Genomic DNA, 27,534 nt, shown 5'->3' on the forward strand with positions numbered 1-27,534 from the left:
GCTCCCTGTTGACCGTCGCCACCCCCAGCTTCAAGGACATGCCAGTCACTGCAAGGATACCATCCATCCATCTTGCTCTTGGTCGGCCTCTCTTTCCTTCCATTTTCCCCAGCATCATTATCTTCTCCAAGTTTTCCTGTATTATCAATATGTGGCCAATAATATCAATATGTGGCCAAAAATAAATATGTAGTTTATTTTTGCCTCTATTATCCTTCCCTCCAATGAGTAGTCGGGCTTTATTTCCTGATGTATGGACTGGTTGGATCTTCTTGCGGTCCGAGGCACTCTCAGAACTTTCCTCCAGCACCACAGTTCAAAAGCGTCTATCTTCCTTCACTTAGCCTTCCTTATGCTCCAGCTCTTGCATCCATAAGTTACCACAGGTAATACTATTGCTTTAACTATGTGGATCTTTGTTGCCAGTCTGATGTCTCTATTCTTAACTATTTTATAGAGATTGGTCATTGCTCTCCTCCCAAGAAGTAAGTGTCTTCTGATTTCCTGGATGAAGTCTGTGTCTGCAATAATCTTTGTGTCTAGAAATACCAAGTCTGCCACTGCCTCCTTGTTTTCTCCCTCTATTTGCCAGTTACCAATCAGTCTGGTTGTCATAATCTCAGTTTTTTTTAATGTTTAACTGCAACCCAGCTTTTGCACTTTCTTCTTTCACCTTGATTAGAAGGCTCCTCAACTCCTCCTCGCTTTCAGACATCAAAGTGGTATCATTTGCATATCTGAGGTTGTTAATGTTTCTTCCAGCAATTTTAACTCCAGCCTTGGATTCATCAAGCCCTGCACATTGCATGATGTGGGTGAGAGTATACAACCTTGCCGTACTCCTTTCCCAATCTTGAACCAGTCTGTTGTTTCGTGGTCTGTTCTTAGTGTTGCTACTTAGTTATTATACATATGCATATGAAACACAAACAAATTTCATGTTTAAACATGAGTCCTCATCTCCAAGACATCTCCCAATAAGCATATATGCCAATACAGATATCTGGGAAAAAAAAGTCCCATATCCAAAGCATTTCTGGTCCCAAGCATTTCAGATGAGGGATATTCAACCTGTATATTTTAAAAAGCATTTGTTATAGATAGCCACTGCCAGAGAGAGTTTAAAAAGTGACAGATTCTTGGAAGATCAGATGAGAAATCCACCAGTGGTTCCAGTATTGAAAGCATTAGGTATTTGCACATCAATTGCTGGCAAGCATAAGATAGAGAGGCCGCAGAATTGTTCCCATGCCTTTCTGGCAGGATGGGAGTGTTTATTCCAATACCTCATAAGAAGAGCTAAGCTAGATCAAACCAAAGAGTGATCTAATCCATCATATTTAATACTTTTATCTACACCGTAGAATGAATTGAGTTTGACACCACTTTATCTGCCCAATGCTATGGAATCAACGGGAGTGGTAGTTTTACAAAATGTTAGTCTTCTTTGTCATAGTGCTTGTGACTTACCATACTACAAATCCCAAGATACTATAGCATTGATTCATGGTGGTTAAGTGCTGTTAAACTGCACTAATTCTACAATGTAGATGAACCCTTGGTTGAGACCCAAAGTGGTTTGCAACATTAAAAACAATGCAATGTGTTGTCGAAGGCTTTCATGGCCAGAATCACTATTGCTGTCAGTTTTGCGGGGTATATGGCCATGTTCTAGAAGCATTCTCTATTGATGTTTCACCCACATCTATAGCAGCAGGCATCCTCAGAGGTTGTGAGGTTTTTTGGAAACTAGGCAAGTGGAATGTCCAGGGTGGGAGAAATAACTCCATAGATATATAAACCCCACTTGCCTAATTTCCAGCAGACTTCACAACCTCGGAGGATGCCTGCCATCAGGGCCGTAGCCAGAAAAAAAATTTCGGGGAGGGTTGAAATTTCAGGGAGGGTTTTTGAAAATTTGGGGGGGGGGGGGTTGAAACCTGCCTCCAACTCATGCTGAAGCCAAGAGCACAGCGGGGGGCAGAACAGCCTTCAATAGCCTGCAGCTCCGCCCCTGTCAACCACCTCCACCAAGTCTGGCCTCCTTGATGAGAGCTTTCATCACCCCCCCCCAACTTGGTTGCTTCACTACATGGGCTATTGCTGCAAGTAATGACAGTGTGAATAAATTGTCGATATTTGCTTGAGAGAGTGCTTGCAGTTCTGGAGGGACTCTTAATTTTTTGCATCTCATAGACTTAGCATGGGGATTTGGTTAACCAGTTAAAATTCATGAGCAAACCAGGTTTTTTTTAAACCTGAAAATTTTCGGGGGGGGGGGGGGTTTGAACCCCTACCCCCCCCCCCCCCGGCTACAGGCTTGCCTGCCATAGATGTAGGCAAAACATTAGGAGAGAATGCTTCTGGAACGTGGCCATACACCTCAGAAAACTCACAGCAACCCAATGCAATTGTAGACTCATAGAATCATAGAATTGGAAGAGGCCATCCAGTCCAACCTCCTGCCAAGAAAGAGGAAAATTGCATTCAAAGCACCCCCGACAGATGACCATCCAGCAATTTAAGAGCTACAATATATACATACTTTATATATCTTTAATTCAATCACTTAAAGCAAGCAAAACAATTAAAATAATGAAAACCCTATAGAGCAACCAAGAATAAAATCCCAAACACTTCTGGTCCCCAAAGTTTCAGATGAGGGATCCTCAAGCTGTATCTGTATCTAACTTCCTACACAATTCTCTCACTTTTTTTCTCTCTGGTCGACCCTGAGGTCAACGATTTGGCTTTCTGTTGTCATTCCTTTTTAAAAATACACACACAGATACACAATCACAACGGGGTTTCGATGCATATTACTCATGTGTGCTGCCTCGTACTGCAAACACTCACAGATGGTTGAAATTCTTGGCTTGTGCAAGGAAGCGGGGGAGGGATGAGGAGTTGTCAGTCTATATATAAAAAAAGTCTTGAGAGAAAGCTCCCAAATAAATGTCTCTTTGAATGAATATAAAACAAAAGGTGGGGGGGGGGGCGCAAGGGAGGATCTTCTCCACTCCTTTTATTTATTTATTTATGTTAATATTGGAATGTAGAAGGGGGGAGCCTTTGCCCGCCGGGGATTGGTTGACGGCAGGGAGAAAAGGCTCCTCTCGGCCAATCAGCGCCCCAGAAAGAACTTCGGCGTTCGAGAGACAACATTCCTTTTGATCTGATACACACTCACGCAGAAGAAGAAGAAGAAGAGACGCTGCTGCCCCGCTCGCCGAGACTCTGAAGCAGCCCACCCTGAGAGCCCGGTGCATGCTGGGAGCTGTAGTCCCCCCGCGGCGTTCCATCCGCGAGAGCGGGCGGGGGAGCGGGCCGGCCCGGACTACATTGCCCAGGGAGCCTGTCGGGAGTATATAATCAGCTGCAGGGAGCTGGCGAAGTGCAGTAACCATGTGGATGTTGAGCTAGCAGGGTGTTTGGCAGAGGCAAAGGGAGGCTGGCTGAGCAACCTCCATCCCTGGCGGAACCGGGCAGGGGCCGAAAAGGGGAATATGGGATTACCAAGAGGCTGATCAGTCACCCCAGGATTTAAGAGGAGTCCCTTATGCAACCAGGTAAAGCAATAGGGTGGGAGAGGAAATGAGGATGGGGTGTTTTCTCTCCTCACAGAGGATGTAGCTCTGGCTTATGGTGCATCTACACTGTGGAGTTAGCGCAGATTGATACCGCTTTAACTGTCATGGCTCAATGCTATAGGATCCTGAGGTTTGTGGTGCATCTACACTGTGGGAAAATGCAGTTTGATACCGCTTTAACTTATATGGTTCAACACTACGGAATCCTGGGGTTTGTGGAGCATCTACACTGGAATTATTGCAGTCTTATGCCGCTTTTACTTCTATGGTTCAATACTATGGGATCTTTGGGTTTGTGGAGCATCTGTGGGATTAGTGCAGTTTGATACCACTTTAACTTCTATGGTTCAACACTACGGAATCCTGGTGTTTGTGGAGCATCTACACTGTGGGATTAGTGCACTTTGATATCACTTTAACTTCTATGGTTCAACACTATGGGATCCTGGGTTTGTGGGGCATTTACACTGAGGAATTAGTGCACTTTGATACCAATTTAATTTCTGTGGTTCAACTGGGGTTTGTGGGACATCTACACTGTGGATTAGAGCAGTTTGACACCAGTTGGAACTGTCATGGCTCAATGCTGTGAAATCCTGGGATTTGTAATTTTGCATCTGTATTGTAGGATGAATACAGTTAAGTAAATACTACTTTAGGTGCCATGGCTGTATCTATACTATGGGATCCTGGGATGTATAGTGTTATAAGGGGTGCATCTACACCAGGCATGGGCCAACTTGGATCCTCCAGGTGTTTTGGACTTCAACTCCCACAATTCCTAACAGCCTATGGCTGTTAGGAATTGTGGGAGTTGAAGTCTAAAACACCTGGAGGGCCCAAGTTGGCCCATGCCTGATGTACACAGCGTAGAATTAATTTGTGGTCGCTTTAACTTCAATGGCCCGGTAGTATTATCGGATCCTGAGTGGTGGTAGTGCATCTACACTGTTGAATTAATGCAGTTCTGCACCACTTCATACTGCCGTGGGAGTTGTAGTTTTACTTTCTCCCCCTTTGCCAAAGATTCTTGTTGCCCCTCCAAACTATAACTCCCAGGATCCCATAGCAATGAGCCATGGCAGTTGAATTGGAGTCAAACTGCATCGATCCTACAGTGTAGATGCACTAGCTGTGTCCATTAAAAACCCATATTGGTTTGTGTGCCTTCCCTTTCTTACCAGATCACCCAGATGCCTGTTTCTGCAGCAAGGATTTGTAGGGTGTTTATTTATTATTATTTTGGAAGTAAAGAAAAGAAAGCAGCAACAGATTTTTCTTTATTTTTCTGTCTCTGTTCAATCCCCGCCCTAAGTTTGCAACAGTTTGTTTGCTGTTACTGTTTTATGTTACTGTTTCTGCATCTTTTTTTGTATTTTATGTGTTGCACCTTTGAGTGCTTTGTAAGCTGTCCCAGGTCCTTCTGGGGTATAAATAAATAAAGTTTAAATCTATTATTATTATTATTATTATTATTAACAAGAAAGCATTTGTAGCTGCAGGGAGACTTGAAAGGCGATCTTGGATTGTTATTGTTCATTATTTTTGGAAGGGAAAGATGTCCTTAACTGGCTCAAAAAAACAACAACTTCATGGCTTTGATGCAGCAAACTATAAAAAGCCATTTAAGGAGGATGTGAGTTGGGGTTTTTTTTCTGGGGAAAGAGGGAAAGTCAAAAAAGGGATTAAGCCACAGATGGTTCTGCCCAACAGGTAGGTCTGAATAGTCTGGTTACAGAGACATCCCCTCTTCCCTTGGGTTTCCCTTGACATCTTAAGCAGGAGCAACAGCGCCAGGGTTTGCTTTCTTGCCAGGTTGCGTTCCTTGGCAGCAAACTTTTGACATCTGGGGCCGCGACAGGCATTTCAAAGTTATTAACTCAATTGCTTTTGTTTCAAATGGAGCCGGAGAAAGCAGACAGCCCCTTGGCTCCGGCCAGTGTGGAAAAAGGATGCCTGTGGAAGGGTGGCTCAGGGTGCATCTACACCAGGCATGGGTTAACTTGGGCCCTCCAGGTGTTTTGGACTTCAGCTTCCACAATTCCCAAGTTGGCCCATGCATGTGCTATTTTGACATACTCATTTGCATATGCTTTCTGACTGGCCAGCCTCAACATTCTAGCATACTTAAGTGGCTGAGGGGGGAAAGGAAGGGGCCTGAGGCTGTGAGGAATGGGGGGAGTTGGAGTCCAAAACACCTGGAAGGCCCAAGTTGGCCCATGCATGAGCTATCTCGACCTACTCATTTGCATATGGTTTCTGATTAGCCAGTTTCAACATTCTAACAGGCTTAAGTGGCTGAGCAGCAAAAGGAAGGGGCCTGAGGCTGTTAGGAATGGTGGGAGTTGGAGTCCAAAACACCTGGAGGGCCCAAGTTGGCCCATTCATGAGCTATCTCAATCTACTAATTTGCATATGGTTTCTGATTGGCGATCCTCAACATTCTAACTTTCTTAAGTGGCTGAGCAGGAAAAGGAAGGGGCCTGAGGCTGTTAGGAATGGTGGGAGTTGAAGTCCAAAACACCAGGAGGGCCCAAGTTGGCCCATGCATGAGCTATCTCGACCTACTCATTTGCATATGGTTTTTTATTGGCCAGCCTCAACATTCTAGCATACTTAAGTGGCTGAGAGGGAAAAGCAAAGGGACTGAGGCTGTTAGGAATGGTGGGAGTTGAAGTCCAAAACACCTGGAGGGCCCAAGTTGGCCCATGCCTTATCTACATTGGAGAATTAATGCATTTCTGCTCCACTTGAACTGCTAAGGATCAATGCTATGGAGTCCTGGGAATTTGAGTTTGATGAGACACCAAACTAAACCATTTGTGAAAAATACAAGTCCCAGGATTCTGTGGTATTGAGCCACCACAGTTAAAAGAGGTGCCAAACTGCATTGGTTCTACAGTGTTGATGCAAGCGAAAAGTAGTTACCAGAAAATGAATTACATATTTTTAAAACTCCCTTTGAAATTGAGTTGATGGATTGAGTTGAGGGATTTAGGAGATCAGAGTTAATATGATGAAAGGGGTGACATTTTTTTTTAATCTGCCAGAGTAATGATTCTCAAGCTCTGGTCCTCTAAAGAATATGGGAAGTGGAAGGGTGCATCTCTACACTGTAGAAATAATACAGTTTGACACCATTTTAACTGCTATGGCTCAAATGTTATGGAATCATGGGAGTTTTAATAGCAGGCACTTTTTGGCAGAGAAGGCTAAAGGGGCTTCTAAGACCACAATTCCAACAATTCATAGAATCATAGAGTTGGAAGAGACCTCATGGGCCATTCAGTCCAACCCCCCTGCCAAGAAGCAGGAAAATAGCATTTGAAGCATCCCTGACAGATGACCATCCAGCCTCTTTAAAAACCTCTAAAGAAGGAGCCTTCAACACAGTCCAGGGCAGAGAGTTCCACTGCTGAACACCTCTCACAGTTAGGAAGTTCTAATGTTCAGGTGGAATCTCCTTTCCTGTAGTTTGAAGCCATTGTATCACCTCCTAGGATTCCATAGTATTGAGCCATGGAAGACAAAGTGGTGTCAAACTGCGTTATATTTACAGCATAGATGCAGCCAAAGCACCTGGAAGATCAACATGTGGGAAACACTGTTCCAAAACTTCCTTATGAAGGACAAAATAAAGGGTGTCTATAGTGCTTTCGCAAAAGCAAACTATGTACATGAATATCTTGTGGAGGTTATAGAGATGACTCTTGGAAGGGTCCGAAGGAGAGGTACACCATTATATAAGAGAGAAAAGAGAGCTCTTTGTTTTCTCTCCCTTTGCATGTTAACCATGTGAACAAAGGAAGAGGTGAAGTAAGAAGTGTTTTTTCATGCAACAGGACAAGGAATTTGTGTTATTATAGCTTTACTTTCCCTCTGTGTGAGGGGATGAGATTAAGTCTTGTTTCTGTAGAGTTTAATGTGCATTAAAGGTTTTATAATTTCTCTACGAGGAAATGGTGTGGCCTGGAGAATATATATGTGTGTGTGTGTGTCTATGTATATGTGTATGTGTGTGTGTGTGTGTGTGTGTGTGTGTATATATATATATATGTGAGAGAGTAAGAGAGAGAGAGAGAGATTATTTTTATGTGTAGGCAGCATAGTACTGACAGTTTTATTTTTAGTCATCTTCTTAATAAACCATAGCATGGGATTAGCCAATTTTTATTGCAATGGCACACCAAGATGACGTTTCTTTTTTCATTAAGTTTTTCCACCTTGATTCCCAAATTCTTTTTCTGAGGAACTTGCAAATGGTTCAGATTTCACCTCCCTCTCTCTCTCTCTCTCTCTGCTTAAGCCTGTATCTATATATCTATATATATCTGAGACTGCTTTACTCCATGTGCAGTTATAGTGCACCTGTTTAAAGAGAATCTCATTTGCAGTTTTATAGCCTCTTGATTCATAAAGATCCTTTTGGAACCTTTTCCAATTGCTTTTGATTTTCAGCAATAATTGGATGTTAGCTGCAGGTTTGTCTCCACTCTGAACTGCTTACCTCAGTCAAAAACAAATTAAATAACATTGCTCCCAACAGAAATATTTGCAGTTCTCTCCAGTGCGAAAAAGGTCTGTTTGCTCCTATTGCCTGCTACTTATTTGCCTGTTGATTAGTTTCTCATTCATAAAATAGATGTTGTCTCATACTACGCCTTTGTTTACAGTTATGAGCTTTAGTGATGGACCTTGTCCATCATCCATCCAGTCCATCAAAGACCACCCAATTCACCTATTGAGCTGCAGGGAGAGGCTGGTAATAAAGTCGTCATCATCATTAAATATCATTCTGCTTCCCCTTTTTCAAGTTTAATGGTTCTAATTTTGATAAAGTTTTCCATCATTTTTCATGGGATCTATGTTAGGCTAATGGCCCTGTAGTTTTTCTTTGAGATCCAGTATGGTATAGGGGTGTCAATGTGATCTTATGTCTCTGGAGAACAAGGTTTAAATTCCTCATCAGCCTTGGAAACCCACTGAGTGGCCCTGGGCAGGTCACACTTTCTCAACCTCAAAAGAAGGCTGAATAAGTTTTGCCAAAAAAAAAAAAAAACCTGCATAAAGGGGTCTTCTCAGAGTCGTTGGAAATAGGAAACATCTGCAAGTCAGATAACAAAACCCATTTCCTTGCTCCATTCTGAATCCCAATTGACTCTGTTAGTGTTATGGTGGTTGCCTCTCTGTGAACATGAAGGGAGGATGTTAATTTTATGTTTCTGTTGCACCATACAAGGGGATTATGGTAAGCAATCCTTCACAGTTGAACCAAATAACTGGGATTTCTATCACCTCCCCTGTTTTTTAGTTTGTCTCAAATGCATCCGTAGCCTTTAAATTGTAAAATGGATGCTAAAGGCAAATTCTGTATAATTTTGAAAGCTAAGCATGGTTGGGCATGGTTAATACATGGAAGGGAAAACCTGGGTCTGTAGGCTATATTCAGAGGAAAGCATTGGCAAACAACCTTCCTGTTTTTTTTTAGAGAGACAGACAGGAAACTTGAGGGGACATATTACTGCTGCTATTGTAACTAAGGACTAAAATGAATTCAAATATAAAAAATGTAGGGATTTTATGTATCATCCTACCGATGTTTTGCCTTATAGTTTGTAAATAAAGCTTCAGGTGCCAGCTCTCTTTGAAACAATAGTTTACATTGTTTACTTAACATAGTATAATCTTGTGATAGAACAAATCATTTTTTCTTCCAAAGACCAGACTTGACGTCTGATTATTTTGCTGGTTCTATAGGCCAGGTTCTTGCATCAATGGGATATTGACTTTTATCAGTGCTGCAGCATTCCTAAGACATTTAGAAAGTGCCAAAACCCCACAGCTTCCACATTACTGAAATCCAACTGCCTGGAGGCTTCCTGTTGCCCATTATTTATGTGCCCATATCTTTTCAGATCTTAAAAAAAAACTGGACTGTAGAGTGTGGGTCTTGTTGCTAGATTTTGAATGATTCAGGTTGCATCTACATTGTAGAATTAATGCAGTTTGATGCCTCTGTAGCTGCCATTGATTTATTTCAGGCATTTCTATCCCGTCCCAACTCCCGAGGGAGGACTCAGGGCGACTTACAATGGCAGGTATTAGATGGTGACAACAACATCGATCACAATACAAACAAATTAGCAATTGGGTAACAACAAGTTACAGTATACATTAAAATATCAAAATTATACATTAGAATTAAAACAGGATTAAAACAAAGTCATATCCAAATCAGTGTTATGGAATCGTGGGAGTTGTAGTTTGGTGAGGCACCAGCACTCTTTGGCAGAGAAAGCTTGCAAAACTACAATTCCAAGGATTTCATAGCATTGAGCCTTGGCTGTTTAAAGTGGTGTCAAACTGTATTAATTCTTCAGTGTAGTCAGTGATTCTTTAACATCTCAACAGTCCAGGTTCAACATTAGGCTAACAAGAAGCTACATGTGAAAACTGATGTGCTATCTGCATCTTTCATTTTGCTTTCATAAAGAAAATAATGTATAAGGTTTTGACCAGGGTGTAGAAACTCCCAGTAGCAGCACTGCTGAAATTCAAAGATGTTGCACTTGTGGCAGCAAAGATAGGCTGTCAAATTCACTAGCAGCTTGGCATTATGGAGAATAATTTCCTCTGTCACCCACAAACTGCATTAGTAATAATACCATTTTGTTATTTTCCAGAGTGGCTCGTATATATTATGTCAACAGTCCACACAACAGCCCTGCAGGGTGATTCTTATTTCATTGTAAAACTGATGAGTAATTTTTAAAATCCCTTAGTAAAGACTGAAGGCTGAAAGACAGTAGTATTACCAAGGCTATAAAATGAAAAATGGCTAAAATGAACCAGGGACACCTCAGCTCATCTTTTTAGTTCTAGACTGTATTTGTAATTTTGTTTCGCATGAGGACCTTGAGGACCTTTCCCACAGCTCAATATCCCAGAATATCAAGGCAGAAAATCCCATATTATCTGCTTTTAACTGGGTTATCTGAGTACACACTCAGATGATGTGGGATTTTCTGCCTTGATATTCTGGGATATAAGGCTGTGTGGAAGGGCCCTGAGTCCAAGATATCATGGTTATCACCAAACTTCCAACAAAACTATAGACATATCCACTGATGTCAGGGGCAAGAACCCTTGTGAAAGTGAACCCCCCCCCCCACACACACACATAGTAGTTCTTTTAACTGAGAGAACGTCTCTGGGGATTTCTATACTCTATAGCACAAACCCCCGGTGGTGCAGCGGGTTAAACAACTCAGCTGCTGAACTTGCGGACTGAAAATTCAGCGGTTCAGATCTGGAGAGCGGGATGAGCTTTCTGCTGCTAGCCCCAGCTTCTGCCAACCTAGTAGTTCAAAAACATGCAAATCAATAGATCAATAAGTGGACGAACACAGAGAGTGCTCACTAATGCTTCCTCTTCATCTTGGAGGGAAGTGACGAGCGGAGTGCTGCAGGGTTCCGTCCTGGGCCCGGTCCTGTTCAACATCTTTATTAATGACTTAGATGAAGGGCTAGAAGGCATGATCATCAAGTTTGCAGACGACACCAAATTGGGAGGGATAGCCAATAGTCCAGAGGACAGGAGCAGAATTCAAAACGATCTTGACAGATTAGAGAGATGGGCCAAAACTAACAAAATGAAGTTCAACAGTGACAAATGCAAGATACTCCACTTTGGCAGAAAAAATGAAATGCAAAGATACAGAATGGGGGACGCCTGACTCGAGAGCAGTACGTGTGAAAAAGATCTTGGAGTCCTCGTGGACAACAAGTTAAACATGAGCCAACAATGTGATGTGGCGGCAAAAAAAGCCAATGGGATTTTGGCCTGCATCAATAGGAGCATAGTGTCTAGATCTAAGGAAGTCATGCTACCCCTCTATTCTGCTTTGGTGAGACCACATCTGGAATATTGTGTCCAATTCTGGGCACCACAATTCAAGAGAGATATTGACAAGCTGGAATGTGTCCAGAGGAGGGCGACTAAAATGATCAAGGGTCTGGAGAACAAGCCCTATGAGGAGCGGCTTAGGGAACTGGGCATGTTTAGCCTGAAGAAGAGAAGGCTGAGAGGAGATATGATAGCCATGTATAAATATGTGAGAGGAAGCCACAGGGAGGAGGGAGCAAGCTTGTTTTCTGCTTCCTTGGAGACTAGGACGCGGAACAATGGCTTCAAACTACAAGAGAGGAGATTCCATCTGAACATTAGGAAGAACTTCCTGACTGTGAGAGCCGTTCAGCAGTGGAACTCTCTGCCCCGGAGTGTGGTGGAGGCTCCTTCTTTGGAAGCTTTTAAGCAGAGGCTGGATGGCCATTTGTCAGGGGTGATTTGAATGCAATATTCCTGCTTCTTGGCAGGGGGTTGGACTGGATGGCCCATGAGGTCTCTTCCAACTCTTTGATTCTATGATTCTATGATTCTATGAATAAGTACCTCTTTGGCGGGAAGGTAACGGCGCTCCATGCACTCATGCTAGCAACATGAGCAAGGAAGCGTCTATGGACAATGCCGGCTCAGAAATGGGGATGAGCAGCAACCCCCAGAGTTGGACTTGACTAGACTTAATGGGGAAACCTTTACCTTTTACCTTGCAGCAAACTCTGTTGTCAGTTTCGCTGGATGTGGACCATAGAATTCCTTTGGAAAACCTGGCAATAACTGGAGAGGAAAAATTAATACAGTCATCCTTCAAGATCTGGGGAATTGACTTTTGCAGATTTGATTATTCACAGTTTTGATCAAACTGTTCTTTCTAGAACATAGAGCCATCCCAGAGGACTTAGATATTTCTAGAAATAACATTTTAATAAAATTTGTGCCTAATCATATTTGCAAGAGTTAGACCCCAAATCTGGAGGGCTAGCTTTATTGCCTCTCAATTCGCCAAAGTAATATGATCATGAGTGTATAGGGAAAATTTCATTTTGGTTTCTAAAAGCTTGCTATCTCCCTCTCTGTCTCACTCTGAAAAAAAGAAATATGACTTTAAGTAAAAGACGGAGTACAATTGTGTTAGAATGGGCCTCTTTAGTAGTAATTTGAGAGTGTGCTGGCCCTCTTTTTCTGCCAGCTTTTAAAGACACTTGATATATAAATTAAAAGATGTAGTAGATAAAAACAAAGGGATGTTGTTTCTGATTTGGCTGAAGATAGTCTTAAATGGACAAAAGATGGGCAGCAGCTGGCTAGTTCCAAGGGTATTGGTAACTAGTTTACAATCTAAATATTTAGTTGTTTCCAGGACTACAATAATAGGATTTTTTTTTTTAAAAAGCCACTCACTCTACAATCGTGTATTCTTTAGCTTCCTGTTGACTACTTTTTAAAGGCTAATATCAGATACTACTGAAAACACGTTGCTGCCTGAGGTAGGAAATCCAAATAGTATCACCCACACAAAATAGATGTGTGTGTGTTTGTGTAGGGAGGCAATTAAATAATTGAGCAATGGGTATTTCTTAGTAGTTCCTCCATATTTGCAACTTTACCTTGTATGCTTATAAGACATAATTGCTGGTACCTTAAATTTGCATCTCAGACTGTGGAAAGTTGCCTTGCACTGAGTCAGATGTTGAATGCTGGTCTGTCTAGCTCATTATTGTGTATACTGATTGGCAGCAGCTCTCTTGAGAATTTCAGGAATGAGTCTTTTTTAGCCCAGGAAATGCCATGGATTCAGCTTGGGATCCGTTCCATGATGCAAGGTATTTACGTATAGTAGGATTTGTGGAGACAGTGGTGTAATGCTCAAACACAGTTTAGAACAGTTAACATAGGAAGCTCCATTGCTCACAGATGCTCTGACTCTTCTCCAGCATATAATTGTGGGGGTATTTTGGAAGCTGTTTCTTTTACTTTCAGATAAAGAACACTTTTCTGAACCCAAATTATTTCAACCTGGCCTAGATAGCCATGGTGTTAGGTAGTGCTCCTAATTCAATCAAGGAAGCCACAGTTCTGAGTTTGCAAGACCTGAACAGTTGGTGACAAGGGGTCTTGGAAGTCTCTCGTTCAAGGGGTCACCAAAGTCAGTCTCATGCCAGATCACAACAACAGCGTAGTCCTGCTTAAAATTGTGTTTCCTGGATGGGCTACCAGTCCATGGAGAGTTTCCAGGAAATAAATATGGTACCAGTAATTGGCAGTCAGAGAAAAAAACGTACTGGTGATTCCCATCAAATCATGTGGGAAATGTAGGAGAAAGGCGGTGTGTCCAAACACTGGTCTTCCAGATATTTTGGACTTCAGCTCCCAGAATCCCTGATCATTGGCCAAAGCAGCCGAGGCTTCTGGGAGTTTAAATCCAATGCACTTAGAGAACTATAGTTTGGGGATCATTGGAGTAGGGTTTTGATGTCACAACAAGTGCTTAATCTCAGTTTGAAGTTTTCCATCACCTTCTCATTCCTATGCTTCCTGACTGTGAGAGCTGTTCAGCAGTGGAACTTTCTGCCCCGGACTGTGGTGGAGGCTCCTTCTTTGGAAGCTTTTAAACAGAGGCTGGATGACCATCTGTCAGGGGTGCTTTGAATGCAATTTTCCTGCTTCTTGGCAGGGGGTTGGACTGGATGGCCTATGAGGTCTGTTCCAACTCTTATCATTCTATGATTCTATGCTGTGAACTGAATTGGTACAATGTCTTGTACCCCTATAGACCCAGTGTTGTCAGGTGATAAGAATTTGCATCAGAAACAAGTAAGGTAACTGAAAGGTAGCTAAGCTTTCACTGAGAACTCACATGAGGACAGCTATAGTGTAGAAACCTGGAAAATAGAAGAGTTAATAGAGGAACTACATTTTCAGTGGTGGAATGGAAAGGGAAAGCTAAGATTCCATAAGAGCAGGAAATTGGCTTCTGCACAAGTAGGCAACTTGAGTTTTGAGACAGTGTTCTTTCTTCTATTTTTGATTTATGATGGAGGATTAGGCTTAATACCTAATTTTCGCTGAACACAAACCATATAGAGACAAGGAAAGGGAGAGGCACTTGTGTAAGAGGGTTCTCCACCACCAGATTAGGTGACCTTGAAGGCGGGGATTGGGAACAGATCCTTGTTTTTATTTTCCTGGTTTGTTCCTGAGAAATCCGACAAGATGTGTTGGCTCTCTCATGTGATGATGACTGATGACGATGGGGGAGGAAGAGTGGTGGAGTGAAGTTGTCTGAGCTCAAAATTGCTAATGGGGTCTCAACCATGGGAAACAAACCCTGGGATTCATGTACTGCTCTCCAAGCTGAGTAGTGCAAAGTTATTTCAAATCACTGAATGAAGATAAGGGAGTAGACATCCTATGCTCTACCCCCCCCCCCCAAATTCCAGTAGCTCACAAAGATTTGAAGGAGAGGCATTGAATGGGGTAACGGAACCTCAACAGTACAGTTTCATACTTTCTTCATCTTCGATATGTACCTCCTCCTATTGCTGTGGTTGTGGAACCCTCTATCTCTTCTTCTCAGTTGAAGGAGCAAGCTATCAATTTCTTAAAGCTCTCCTGAAATACATATTAATTGCTCATAATTGCTACAGTTATTGTATTGTAACCCCTGGATTTTCACAATTGCATATCATTAATTCAGAAGTAAAAATGCCCTGCTAATTCAAGACAAGGAGTCATGTGACACTCCAGACTTTGTGGTACTACAAGCCTTACCATTTCTAGTTGGTAGAGTTGATTGTAAAGAATGATGAGAGCTGTAGTACAGCAGCATTTGGAAGATGATATCTTTCTATACCAGTACTCCCTGATTTGGAACTGTCTTTGTATACTGCACACACTACTACTTGGGGCTGTTTATATCTTGACCTGTGATCTAAAACTGTGTTATGAGACCAGCAGCAAAGCTATAAAACCCACTGTTGATGCATTTAATGGTAGGTCATGCTACATTGAGTGCTATACAGATTAGGTATGAGAAAGAGAAAAAAAAAGAAGGGGTGAACCTAAGCCAACTTCTCCTCCTCCTTCTTTCTATCATTGTTTTTAAGATTGATGGTATTGGTGTCCTGCCAATTATCTTCATTCTGTAATAAATACTGCGTCCTTCTAAATTTCTGTTACTGGTCTTAGGTAGAACCACGTGTTCCTGATTTTGTGAAACAAACAGTGAATATCCTTCATTGTTCCTGTAATACAAATTCTATATAAGTAGTTTTATCTTTGGAGTTGATTTCTCTTGAACTAAAGTTAGATCCTGGCTGATTTAATTATCGCTTCAGTCTGAATGCGACTATGAATTATATCACTATGTTCTTGCCTTTTGATACCTTTGGCACAGGCCTTGTTGCGTTGTTGTATTCTGGTTTAAAACTGGTCATGTTTTTGAACCAGTGTGACTGAGATCCCATTTTCCTCTATCTCTCAAGAAACATAAGAAAACCCAAGGAGTGTCTTTACTCCTTTATTGAGTATGATGTCACTATCTGCAAATTCTTAAACTTAAAAATGAGCCCACTACCCTGCTGGGATAGCCAAATTCAGTTTATTTCCTGGCCTTTCACCCATCAATTCAAATGTGGGAATAGGTATATGCTTATAGAAATAGAAAGGTGACATGGGGAAGGGTTTTATACTACTCTCGAGAAACATACAGTAAACTGTAAACTGACTTTTGTGCCTTCAAATCTCCTGTTGAAATCTCCCCATAAATTTTACGAATTTACTTAGGCAAGGAATCCTTGAGAGTGGTTTTGCCGGTTCTTCTTCTGAAATATAATCTATAGCATCTAGTAACTGTTGACAGTCCCCCATTCCAGTACTAACCAGAGATCAGATGGCATCTGGTTCCTTTAGGCTATTTCAGATACTGATTTAATCCCCCCCCCCCCCCCCCCAGGCACCCTTCAGTAGTTTTGGAATGCAGTTTGGAAAATACTAGAGCTGATTCTACTTGATGATTTGTGGTAATACGTGTCTGTCCGATCATGTGTAACTTTCTCCTGACACAGTTGCCTTATTGGGGATTGCCGGCTTTGCGGAGTTGTATTCTTCTCTAGACTGGGATTTAGATCTAGAAGTGCTGTTTGACTAGACAGAACAGTGTGAATAATCTCAGCGCTAGATCATTAAGTCTGGCACACTATATGACAGTCTGCTCTACAATCTGGTATTCTTCTCAATACTGCTGGGAGCCAACCTGTACTGGAGGAATCTGCTTTGGTATTCACCTTTTGGAGATGGAGGAGGTGCATTTAATCAATTGGCTGATGTGAAACATACTGAGCTTCAAGACCAGGTCATGCTTTTAAATGAACAAGCAGTGAGCAATATCGATAGCTGTCTGTATCTTGTTGGTATATGGATTTGGCTAACTTTGATTTTCATCCATATTTGGAATTTGTCTTGTTTCCTCCCCCTGTTTTTTCCTTCCCAGTTGTGTAATGGGAGAAGTAATCCCCACATGTATGAGATTTTCAGGTGGAAATTTCTGACCAAAGGTTGTGAACCAGTGTACTAATTGTTTTATTATTATTATTATTATTATTAACTTTATTTGTACCCCGCTAGCATCTCCCGAAGGACTCGATGCGGCTTACACGGGCCGAAGCCACAAAACACAATACAATAGAAAACATAACACAGCAATAAACAAAGCAAATCAAACAATTAAGCAAGATAACCACAATGACAATACATCAAGACACTATTAAAAACTGGTTCGGCCAGCGCAATGGGGTACAGGGTTAAAAGTGCTGAGATGGCAGGAGGAACGTAGGATTAAAAGTGCGGTGTGCAGCAACATTAGTTGTGCTAAAGTGCATCTAGGACTTGGGATGGGGATTCCTAATCTGCGAAGGCACATCGGAACAGCCAAGTTTTTAGGTTCCTTCTGAAAACTGCCAGAGTAGGGGCCTGACGAAGCTCTTTTGGAAGGGCATTCCAAAGTCGGGGGGCCGCCACAGAGAAGGCCCTGTCCCGCGTCCCCACCAAGCGCGCTTGCGACGTAGGTGGGATAACGAGCAGGGCCTCCCCAGATGACCGGAGCGAGCGTGTGGGTTCGTAGATGAAAATGCGGTCACGCAGGTAGGGTGGTCCCAAACCGTTCAGGGCTTTGTAGGTGAGCACCTGCACCTTGAATTTTAACTCATGTGCTGCAGTACTATGATGTATGGAAGTATAATATCTTTTGGTATGCTGCTTTTCTGTTCATATCTCTCGTTGCTGTGTTTCCAGCTTAGGGGAACCCTAAGGCAAACTTGTCATAGGCTTTTTTTTGGCAAGATTTGTTCAGAATAGGGTTTACTTTTGCCCTCCTCGGAAGCTAAAAGAGTATGACTTGCTCAAGGTCAACCAATGTACTTCCATGGCCAAGCACGGATTCAGCCTCTGGTCTCTGGGGCTGCAATATAATAGTGTTATAAATAAGCATTTGGTCATTATAACATATCTTATGTTGGCACTTTCTGTAACCCCTCACTCACCATTTTGGCAATGCTGATGAAAAGAAGAGAACTGCATGCTCATTTGATGGACCAGACCAGCTTTTGCAGGGCTGAGTATCGCTATCTGGAATTCTGAAGTATAGAATACTCCAAAATCCAAAATGGTCTGCATGGAAGACTCTGATTGAGACATCTTTTCTTAGTGATTATTTAATGTAAACAATATTGAACATAAAATTATCTTCAGGTTATGTGTATAAGGTGTATGAAATATACAACTAATTTTGTGTTTACACTTGTGTTCCAAGATATCTCATTATGTATTCTGAAATCCAAAACACTTCTGGTCCCAAGCATTTCAGATAAAGATAAGCCCGAATGCTTTGCAAAATGTTTGGGAACAGATTTATCAAAGCTAGAATTAACTGTGTTACAAAGAAAACAGTCATCTTCCTTTCAGCTATGCAGCTCTGTTCTTATTTCAAGCATGACTTGTCTCTTTTTAAAGCTAATCTTTGGGCACTGACACTCTTACAAGTTCTAAATAAGGACTTGTTCCTTATTTGCATCATCATCAGCACTTGCATCATCCTGTTCCTGCTAGCTCTGCGGCACCTGTGTCAAGAGTCACATATACTGGCAAATAGTGATGGGGCACATACTAAAAATGTGTTTCAAGGCATTTAGTATGCTGTGCTTCTCATAGGAAAAGGTGTTAACTGTAGGAAAAGTTAGATTGGGGACAAGGAAACATTCGCAGTGCTAGTAAATGGAGTACAAATAATGCTGTCATTGCAGCTAATAACAGTGAGGTCACACATGACAGTTCAATTGTCACACACACACTATTTTTATTTCTTTCTGTGAAGATGAATTTATACATCTCCTTTCTTCCAGTATTGAACCTCAGGTGACTCCTAGCACACCTGAGGTTCAACTAAAAAAAAATCAACTAAAAAAATTCAGAATAATTCAACTAAAAAAATTCAGAATAAATATCTTTTTTTAAAAAAAATTCAGAATAAACATCTTTTTAAAAACCTATTAAATGACCAGCATCAATTTAAAATACCTTAAAACATTTCAAGCTCAATGATGGGGCTAAAATACAGGAACCTGTCTCCCAAAAGAACTTTTTGCAATAATTAGCAACCATCCAAAAGTCTGTCTTAATAAAAAAAAATCTCTTTGTTTGTTGATGAAAAGAAAGTCTACGACAGTCAAACCAAGGCTCCCATGAGAGGGGATTTCACAGTTTGAGAGCGGTCATCCAGAACGCTTCGTCATGAGTCTTTCCCAAATATTCCTTTCCAAATGTGCCACTAAGTCTTCCTTATTGGTTACAACTGATGTGCTTGGATCAGGCTTGAATGTGTTCAAAAAAAAGTTAAATGGTGTGGAAATCAAGTTGTCTGAGAAGCAGTTGAAGGAGCTCAATGTGTTTAGGTTAGAAGACTAAGGCTTCCTTCAACACTGCCATATAAAATTCAGATTATCTGCTTTGAACTGGATAATATGGCAGTGTAGACTCATATAATCCAGTGCAAAGCACTTCCATATGATAATCTGGATCATATGGAAGTATAGAAGGGGCCTAAGAAGGCATATGGCAACTATATTTGAATATATGCAAAGCTTTCAATCCCAAGGTAGAGTATGCTAGAATCTGTTCATGGAAAAATTCCAGAAGAGAAAGTGAGGAAGGTCACTTCAGAGCTTCTTGGCATTGCAGTGGATGCTTTCCTTCTGCTGAAATGGACTAAAGTGGAAGTTTTCCCTTTAATCAGCTCAGGAAGACCAAACCAAACAATAGATCACGGAGAGCATTTCCAGTAGCAAGTGTGAGCCATGTTGGTCCTTAGAGAAAGCCACCAAGAAGTGCTCCTTTTTGCCCACTCCAGCAGGCTTGCTAGCAGAGACCCCGATAAACTAGGATCAGGATTTCCTGTAACATTTCATTTCATCTTTCCTTTGCTGCTAACGTATAACTTTATGTTCTGTGCTCTCCCTCTTGATTTTCATGATTTTCAGCCAGATTACGCAACTTGCTCCATGGGCTTCAGGCAAAAGCGTTTCTCAATATAAGGACTCTAGTTAATCCCATTTGTCTCTTAGGTTCTCTTTCTGCCTCGAGAGATGATTTGAGGGACAAGAGGTCTAAAACTGACTTGCCATGAAACACCCATGGATATTTTCTGTATGTGTTTGTATGTATAGTAACTCCAGAGGCAAGTGTGGTCTGGGACTAGGGATAATTGCAAATGTGACTTCTCTTTTCACAATAAATTCCACTCTTCCTTCTTAAATTTTACTGTACAGAAAATAAGACTTTAATTTTGTGCATATTTAGTCTCTCAAGTCTGGCAGCAGTGGCTCAAAGAGATTTTTTATTACAGTTTTTTGGTGGCCAGTGACTACTGTTTATAACCAGTCATTTGATAGGTATGAGTTCTCTCAGACCCCTTTCTACAGTACCATATACAATCCAGATTATCTGATTTGATCTGGATTATATGGCAGTGTAGACTCAGATAATCCAGTTCAAAGCAGATAATGTGGATCATCTGCTTTGATAATCTGGTTTATATGGCAGTGTAGAAGGGGCCTGAGAGAACTAATGCTTCCTTAGAGCCATTTGAACGAATCCTTTGTAATTAAATATGTATTTCATGGTTTGCATAGGGCAGCAGGAGAATGCTGTCCTGTGATGACCATGCAAGGGCATGTCTGTAGTGCAAAATGATACACTAACACTAACTACTTCTCAAAGTAGATATGAATTCAATATAATTTAAATTTACTTGCCTGGAGGATTTCAGATAGACCTGTAAATGGGTATGTTGCATATTTTTCAAGTCATGGCTAATTGCTCTCATCTCTTTTTCCAAAACAGCTCATGAAAGTTGGAGGGGACAAGTTATTGTGTAAAAATAAAATTGCTGTTGCATCAGTGTATTTCTAATGGTATAAATGGAATGTCTTGAATGCATCAGATTCTTGCAACACATTTGGAAGTAGAATGCCAACTATTTATAGACGAGAAAGAATGGTTGTTTATATATTCCTGATTGATTTGTGTAGGCTGAATCTAGTTTATTCAGATCTAATCTTGCATTTTAAAAAATGGGGGGGGGGGCATGGTGGCTCCTGAAAGTGATGGCTTTTCAGACTTTCGTTAACTGGGAACCAAAGGGAAGCCTGCGAGACATGCTTCCCCCTACTGCCCTTTCTTGATTGTAGTAATTTAAGGCATCCCAAAAAGAAAAGAAAAGATTAAAATTTCTTGTGCAAATTTAGACATAATTACTAACATAATTTTACAGAAGGTGAGTCAATTTATTGTCTATCCAAACAAACCCAAATAAATTCACAAGAAGAAGTGCCATTCGATCTCAAAAAGTATCTCTCCAGTTGATTTATTCATTTTCTGGCACAGATACTGTTCCTCTGAAGCAATATGCCTCTAGTTAATCACCTCTGTTTGACATGACCTCATAAATCATTTTTATGTTATATCTCTATTAATCTTATATGTTATATCTCTAAAATAAATGTATATTTTTTTAGATAAATATACATGCAATGCAGTTCTTAGTATATATTTCCAATGTTAGCTAAACATTTTAACATGTAATATGGTAGCTTTGAGAAACTGATTTGAATATGCATAGAAATGATTTTTGGCAGCATTCTTGTGCTCATTCAGCTAACATTAAATCCTATTGAGGTCAATGGCATCTATCTCTTAGTGGATTTTTCTAGGATTGTGTTGCTTAGTGGTCTTCTTTCTAAACAAAGAAATGTGTACTTACATGCCTTCAAGTTGCTTTAGATTTATGGTGACCTCATGGGTTTTGCAGCTTTTTTTGTTTTAAAAAAGATGATTTTGTCAAGGTTAAATTTCTATTAGCAGCTTCACGTTATGAATTTTACATGGCAAGGGGTTGGACTGGATGGTCATTATGGTCTCTTCCAATGCTAGGATTCTATGAACTATTCTTGCAACAGAGGACAATGAAGTTTTTGCATGCTGGTTTCCAGAATGAGGTTTATATTTTTCAAAAGTAAAAATAAGTAATCAACTCCAGGCATCTGCCATTTTTATAAATAGCAAAGTGTATATTAGTCTTGTGCATTTGTATAGAATCACTATCCGTTTCCATTTGTGTCATGTATCCTGTTCTTCAGTTGGTGGTGGTAGGCCTAGCAGTTGGTGATGGAAGGGTTAATGTAAGTCATAGTTCTTTTCTTAAAAATAAATTTTATTGTTTTATCATAGTTGTTACATTTGTTATACATTTGTTCATAGCAGTTACATATTATTCAACACACTCTTTACCATCTAATCTTATTATTCTGCTTAAGCAGTCAGTTCTAAAGGGTTGAGTAATCTAAGAATTCATGGGTGAAAGCAATTACGGGTGGAGTTATGCAAGAGATAGGTTGCAGCTAGGTGTTTCTAGATATAATGAGCTAGCCTTGGGACTGATCTTTGGGAGAAAAGTATTTGTCTTATCTTGGTGGTAGATGCTGTTGGTTCCCCCCCAGGTTTGTGGATTTTCAGTGTCCTGACCTGTCTCCTGAACCTTTGGAATCCTGGAACCTTGGATCTTTGGACGGGGTTTTGACTACGGTATAAACTCTTGATCCCTGGACTTTTTCTCATTGAACTCTCGGCGTTTGACCACTGGACTGGCCCTATTGACTACGGTGTAACTTTTGCTATCAGTTTTGTTTTATATTCTGTGGCTGAGTGCTATCTTTGTGTTTTATATTTTGGATTATTAAAACAGCCAGACAGTAATTAAATTGTTTAGCACAAACTGGGAGTTTGTTTGATTAGTCTTTGCCTCTGTATCGGCAGAGCCCTGGAATCATGACAGTTTGTTTAATTCGTAAGACCCCGTTTTTGTTTTTGAGGGTCTCTCCTAAAATGGCCACCTTTCCAAACGAGCATTTTCATTCCAGGTCTGAAAAAATGAATAATTTTGTCCCATTGGCGGCAATGGGTGGGCTTCCCACGCTCCTCTTTCCCTCAGTTTTAGGCATTGGCAGGTGTGGGTGCTTTTTGGGCCTGCACACCACAAACACACTCTCTTTTCAAGGAGCAAGTATGTGTGGCTTGCAGACCCAAAGTGCCTGCGCCTGAAAGGTAGCAAACTGCAATTATTCAGCAGTATCGATGCACTGTAGTATAGATAGACACCCAAGTCCCAGAGCCATCTGAATAGCATCTCAAGCATAAAAATAATGATCTAGAACAAATTTAGGAGAAGAATTCCTGAAAAACATCTTCCTCTTCCCCCTCTCCTTGGAAAGTGAGTGTGTGTGTGTGGCTTGTGGACCCAAAGAGCCCGTGCCAGCCAGGGGCTAGAGCCGAGTGCTGAAAATGGTTATCGTTCCCACTTTCCTTTAGTTTCACTGATATTTCCATACCAGAGGGGGGTGTACCGTTTCATGCCATCCAAATGAAATAAATGGTATGAAAACAAGAATTAAACGGCTCAAACAGTTATCGGGTGCATGACTAGTGTATATTACCTGACAAGGCATCTGAATTGCTCTGTATATTCAGAGTCTTGAATGGTCAATGTGATATATTACTTTTAGGTTAGTTATTATATGTTTTGGACAAAAATTGTGTTGCGTTGCCCTTCTCAGCCCCTGAAATAGTGTGTTACAGATAACATAATCATTGGAATATGCAGATAGGCCACTAGTTTGTACACAACTGAGTTGTGTCCTCCCCCTCCCCTCCCAAATACCAGTTCTCCACCTTCATGTCTGAGAAACGTTCTTTGTTTTATGAGCTACAGTAATGCTTAATGCAGTCTAAAAGCTTGCTTTCTAAAATCCAGATGGTACTTCTTTGGACATATGCCAAATTAAAATGCTTTCTGTTACTGTTGTTCCAGATGTAAAGCAGGTGTATATACTGCAGTTATCTTGGCCACATTTGCCCCTGGTGAGTCCACTAATTTCTGTAATTCAAACAGATACAGTGTGCAGCAAGGCTGGTCCCCTTTGGGAGAAAAGAGCGATCATGTTGGGTGTCAAATGCTGATGGCAGGAGCAATCAGAACTAGCTCTCCCCACCACTTTTCTGATTCCTCTTGAACCTCTCATTAACAAAGCTATAAGGTTCAAATGCTGGTCTATTTTCCATTGATGGGGTAAAGCGGAAGAGAGTGCCATCCCAGCCCTGAAGAACACCATCCTGCCATCCCATTAGTTTGCCATTTGGATTGTACACATCCTGCTTTCATAACGAGTTTGGCAGTCCTTTAGATTTCCTCACCTCCTAGCTTCCTCACACTGCTTAATTGGACAGATTGAGCAATTGCTTCACATATCAAGGGCAGCTACTAGGTTTAAAATGGCTTAAAACGGTCTGAGATAAACTTGATACGTACCGTGCAGATCGAAATGACAGTGCAGTCATTCCCCACCTACACACTAGAGACTCTGACTGCGTTAGGAGTACCTCCTACAAACAGATTTTATAGCAAATCAGTATGTTAAAAGCCCAACTTCCACCTTATGGGTGTTTTTTTTTCATATTTAAGGACTTCACTAGTTCATGAGTTCATTTAGAACTTCCTGACGAATTTTAGTGTTTCACGTAATGCTTGCTGTAAATAAACATCACTAGAAACATTCTGCCTTATTCCCAAGAGGCTTACTCTCTCCCCATGTTACACCTTGTTCTCTTGGACCATTTGAAGACTTCAGTTGTTTTTTTCCATCAATTTGGAAGCAATTGAAGGACTAATAGCTCAGTGGTAGAATGCATCCATCGCATAAAGCTAGTAGGCTCAATGTTTTGTGGCATCATCTAAACAAATCTATAGAAGCAGTGCTGGGGAAAGCAGCAATTTTCTCAGTATATTGCTTACGATGCTGTGCTTCTGGTCCACTTGGAAAATCTTTAAGGACTTCTAGAGAAATGATATTCGAGGTCTGCCTGTCTATAGTTTTTTTTCTTAAGTGTTCGCAGAGGTGCCACCTACTGACTGAAGATCATATTGCAGACAGCAATTGTTTGAAGTAATGATAATTAACTGATTGATTTAAAAAAACGTATAGTGTTCTGTTTTATATGTGCCAAGTTCCAGGTGTCTTGGTGTCATAGGTTGGGAGCTATGACAACAAGGTAAAAATAGGTACAGATGTATGTATACAGTGTCTTTTATTACTGTAGATTTCATATCCAAACAAGAAAGAGCAAGACAAATAATATATGTTTATATGCACAACATTTTCTTAGCAGTGAATATTAATAGAGGACAGAAAATAAAAAATAGCCACTTTAAAACACATACAAATGATGCTGTGAACTGTAAACACAGCTGCTTTGGAAACCAATTAAACATTGTTTGTGATGTTTTCAGAGAAGACAGATTTCTCCAAGGCTTTTAATCATAACTGCATGACCCTAAAAGTCAATAAACATCCTGCCCATCTTTAAGTTGTAGACATGAACTAATCTTGAGATAGTGCTGTAAGAAGATACAGCACAAAACTATGTGGGTCTATAATTGTTGTTAACTGTAGATAAAGGATAATTCTGGGCATTTATTTAGGATGCTGTAAAGCAGTGCTACTCAAAGTGGTAGATCCTGGAGCAATGCCAGAACTTTGAGCTATTGGCTGCCACTCTTTGGCAGGTTTCCAAGAAATCACGAAACAGTTGTATCCACTGAGCACAAATATAGTGTCCATCTCTGGCATATTGGAAAGAAAAAAAATCACTGTTGGTCCCAGTCATCAAGATAGTCTGAAAACGACTATTGCAAAAAAGGGTATTAGTTATGCTGTAAACATTGTATTTGAAACACAGGTGCAATATGTGTTTGGGCCACACAATGAAATGCACAGATGGTCATTGTAACCCATGAAGAAGCCTTAATGAACAGAGCCAAAAAGCTATTCAAAAACATAGATATCTTAGTCTGTTCCTGCATAAAAAGTATGTATGGAATTTTTAAAAAGGAGTTTCTAGCTTAGAGAAACTGATGATAAACTCTACAAGCTAGCTGGCATTGCCCCCCCCCCCCTTGATGTTGCTGCTAACTGTGAGAGAAATAAGGTTGAACACTGTGAAAGCCATCCACTGTATGACCAGCAGCCTCCTCCCAGTAGACTCAAATCAAGGAAAAGCTTCATGAGAACCACCACTCCTCCTAACGTTCCCCCAGCAACTTCCCAATTGGATGGCCCTCCCACGAGGGTGTGCCACCAGGAGCAAACCAAGAATGGGCAACTTGGAAGTCCCGTGGGCAGATCAAAAGACAACCTGACAAAATGGAACTACCTAAAAGAATTCTCTGCCTTGTGTGACTGTGAAGCAGAACAGACAGCTCTGCATCTGTATGCTTGTCCACAATGTCCTGCCTTATGCACAGAGGAAGAACTGTTTGAGGCTACAGACAACGTGGTTGCTATTGCCAGTTTTAGCCGCTTGTACTCCTTCTATATCAGTTTTATACTAATTTATTTATTTTATTTACATTATTTCTATCCCGCACATATCAGCCCGAAGGCAACTCAGAGCAATGCCTTTGATACAAAAAATAAAAAAGCTTAGAGAAATAACTTTAAGATACATTGGATGAAATGGATTGGAGTTCAGGATTGTTTGTGCTAGAAATTTCATTTACTCAGTTCATCTCAAAGCTGCTACAGGATTCCCTTATCTTTTTAAGGTTAAGAGCTGGTTTCTGAAGATGTTTCTTATAAAATCTTTATATGAAGGGTTAGCAAGAGAAATAACCCCATCATATCTTTTTTCTGTATGAAAGGATTGTGTAAGACTTGTGATCACAATAACCAAGGGGAATAGAAACATTGGTGATGACATCTAGGTGATGCGAATACTGTAATTTCTTTGCCTTTTTTGTGTGGCGGCTTAGAAAATGTCAGGTGCAAAATGGCCTCTTCGAAATTATAGCATGGGAGAATCTGTTTTATCCATCTTTGAGCAAATAGCATGGACCTTTGCAGGGTATAGACTGCCAATCATTTTAATGCAGCCTTGGATTTTATCACAGAGTTTGTTGAGATCTGTGCCTAAGCTTCATGAGTCCCTCAGAAATTGAATCATCGTATGGTTTATTTGAACTTTTCAATTTTTGTTGGTTGTTGAGGCAGTAAAGGTTAAATGGACTCTGTTGCTAAGATATTTTAGGAACTAACATAGCGAATTTAGCAAACATACTTGATAACCTAGTTGTTTTCCCCATTAACTCATAGTTTAATGTGCATTTAGGGTCAAGCATAAGTTGAGGAAATAGCAAACTTCTCCTTAATGGGATCTTTGTTAACTTGTGTTGAATACTGCCTCTGGGCAAAGTAGAAAGCTAGCATTATGTGGGCCAAAATGAGGAACTGGAACATGATAATTACTACATTAATCCCAATGGGGATTCTTCTCCCCATTTTTGAAACTAGGTCTCCTGGCCACCCATGGCCCCCTTCATAAAGCATGTGCTGCTCAGGTGATCTCTCATACAGTCATTGCGATACTTCATTGTGGAGACTGGAT

The 27,534-nt window shown here is 40.9% G+C and overlaps 1 protein-coding gene across 5 annotated transcripts in view; it reads left to right on the forward strand.

Moving 5' to 3' along the window:
* Positions 1-3,194: 3,194 nt before the first annotated feature.
* ITPR1 (inositol 1,4,5-trisphosphate receptor type 1) overlaps positions 3,195-27,534 on the forward strand; it is a 259,894-nt gene continuing 235,554 nt past the window's right edge. For 3 of the 5 annotated variants that reach the window (XM_060766304.2, XM_067463479.1, XM_067463478.1), the window contains exon 1: positions 3,195-3,569. The gene's annotated coding sequence lies outside the window, so the exon portion shown is untranslated. The remainder of the gene's footprint in view (positions 3,570-27,534) is intronic. The other 2 variants (XM_067463480.1, XM_067463481.1) reach the window with 2 other exon arrangements.

The sequence above is a fragment of the Anolis sagrei genome, chromosome 2 (genome assembly GCF_037176765.1).
Source record: "Anolis sagrei isolate rAnoSag1 chromosome 2, rAnoSag1.mat, whole genome shotgun sequence".
NCBI classification, from domain to species: domain Eukaryota; kingdom Metazoa; phylum Chordata; class Lepidosauria; order Squamata; family Dactyloidae; genus Anolis; species Anolis sagrei.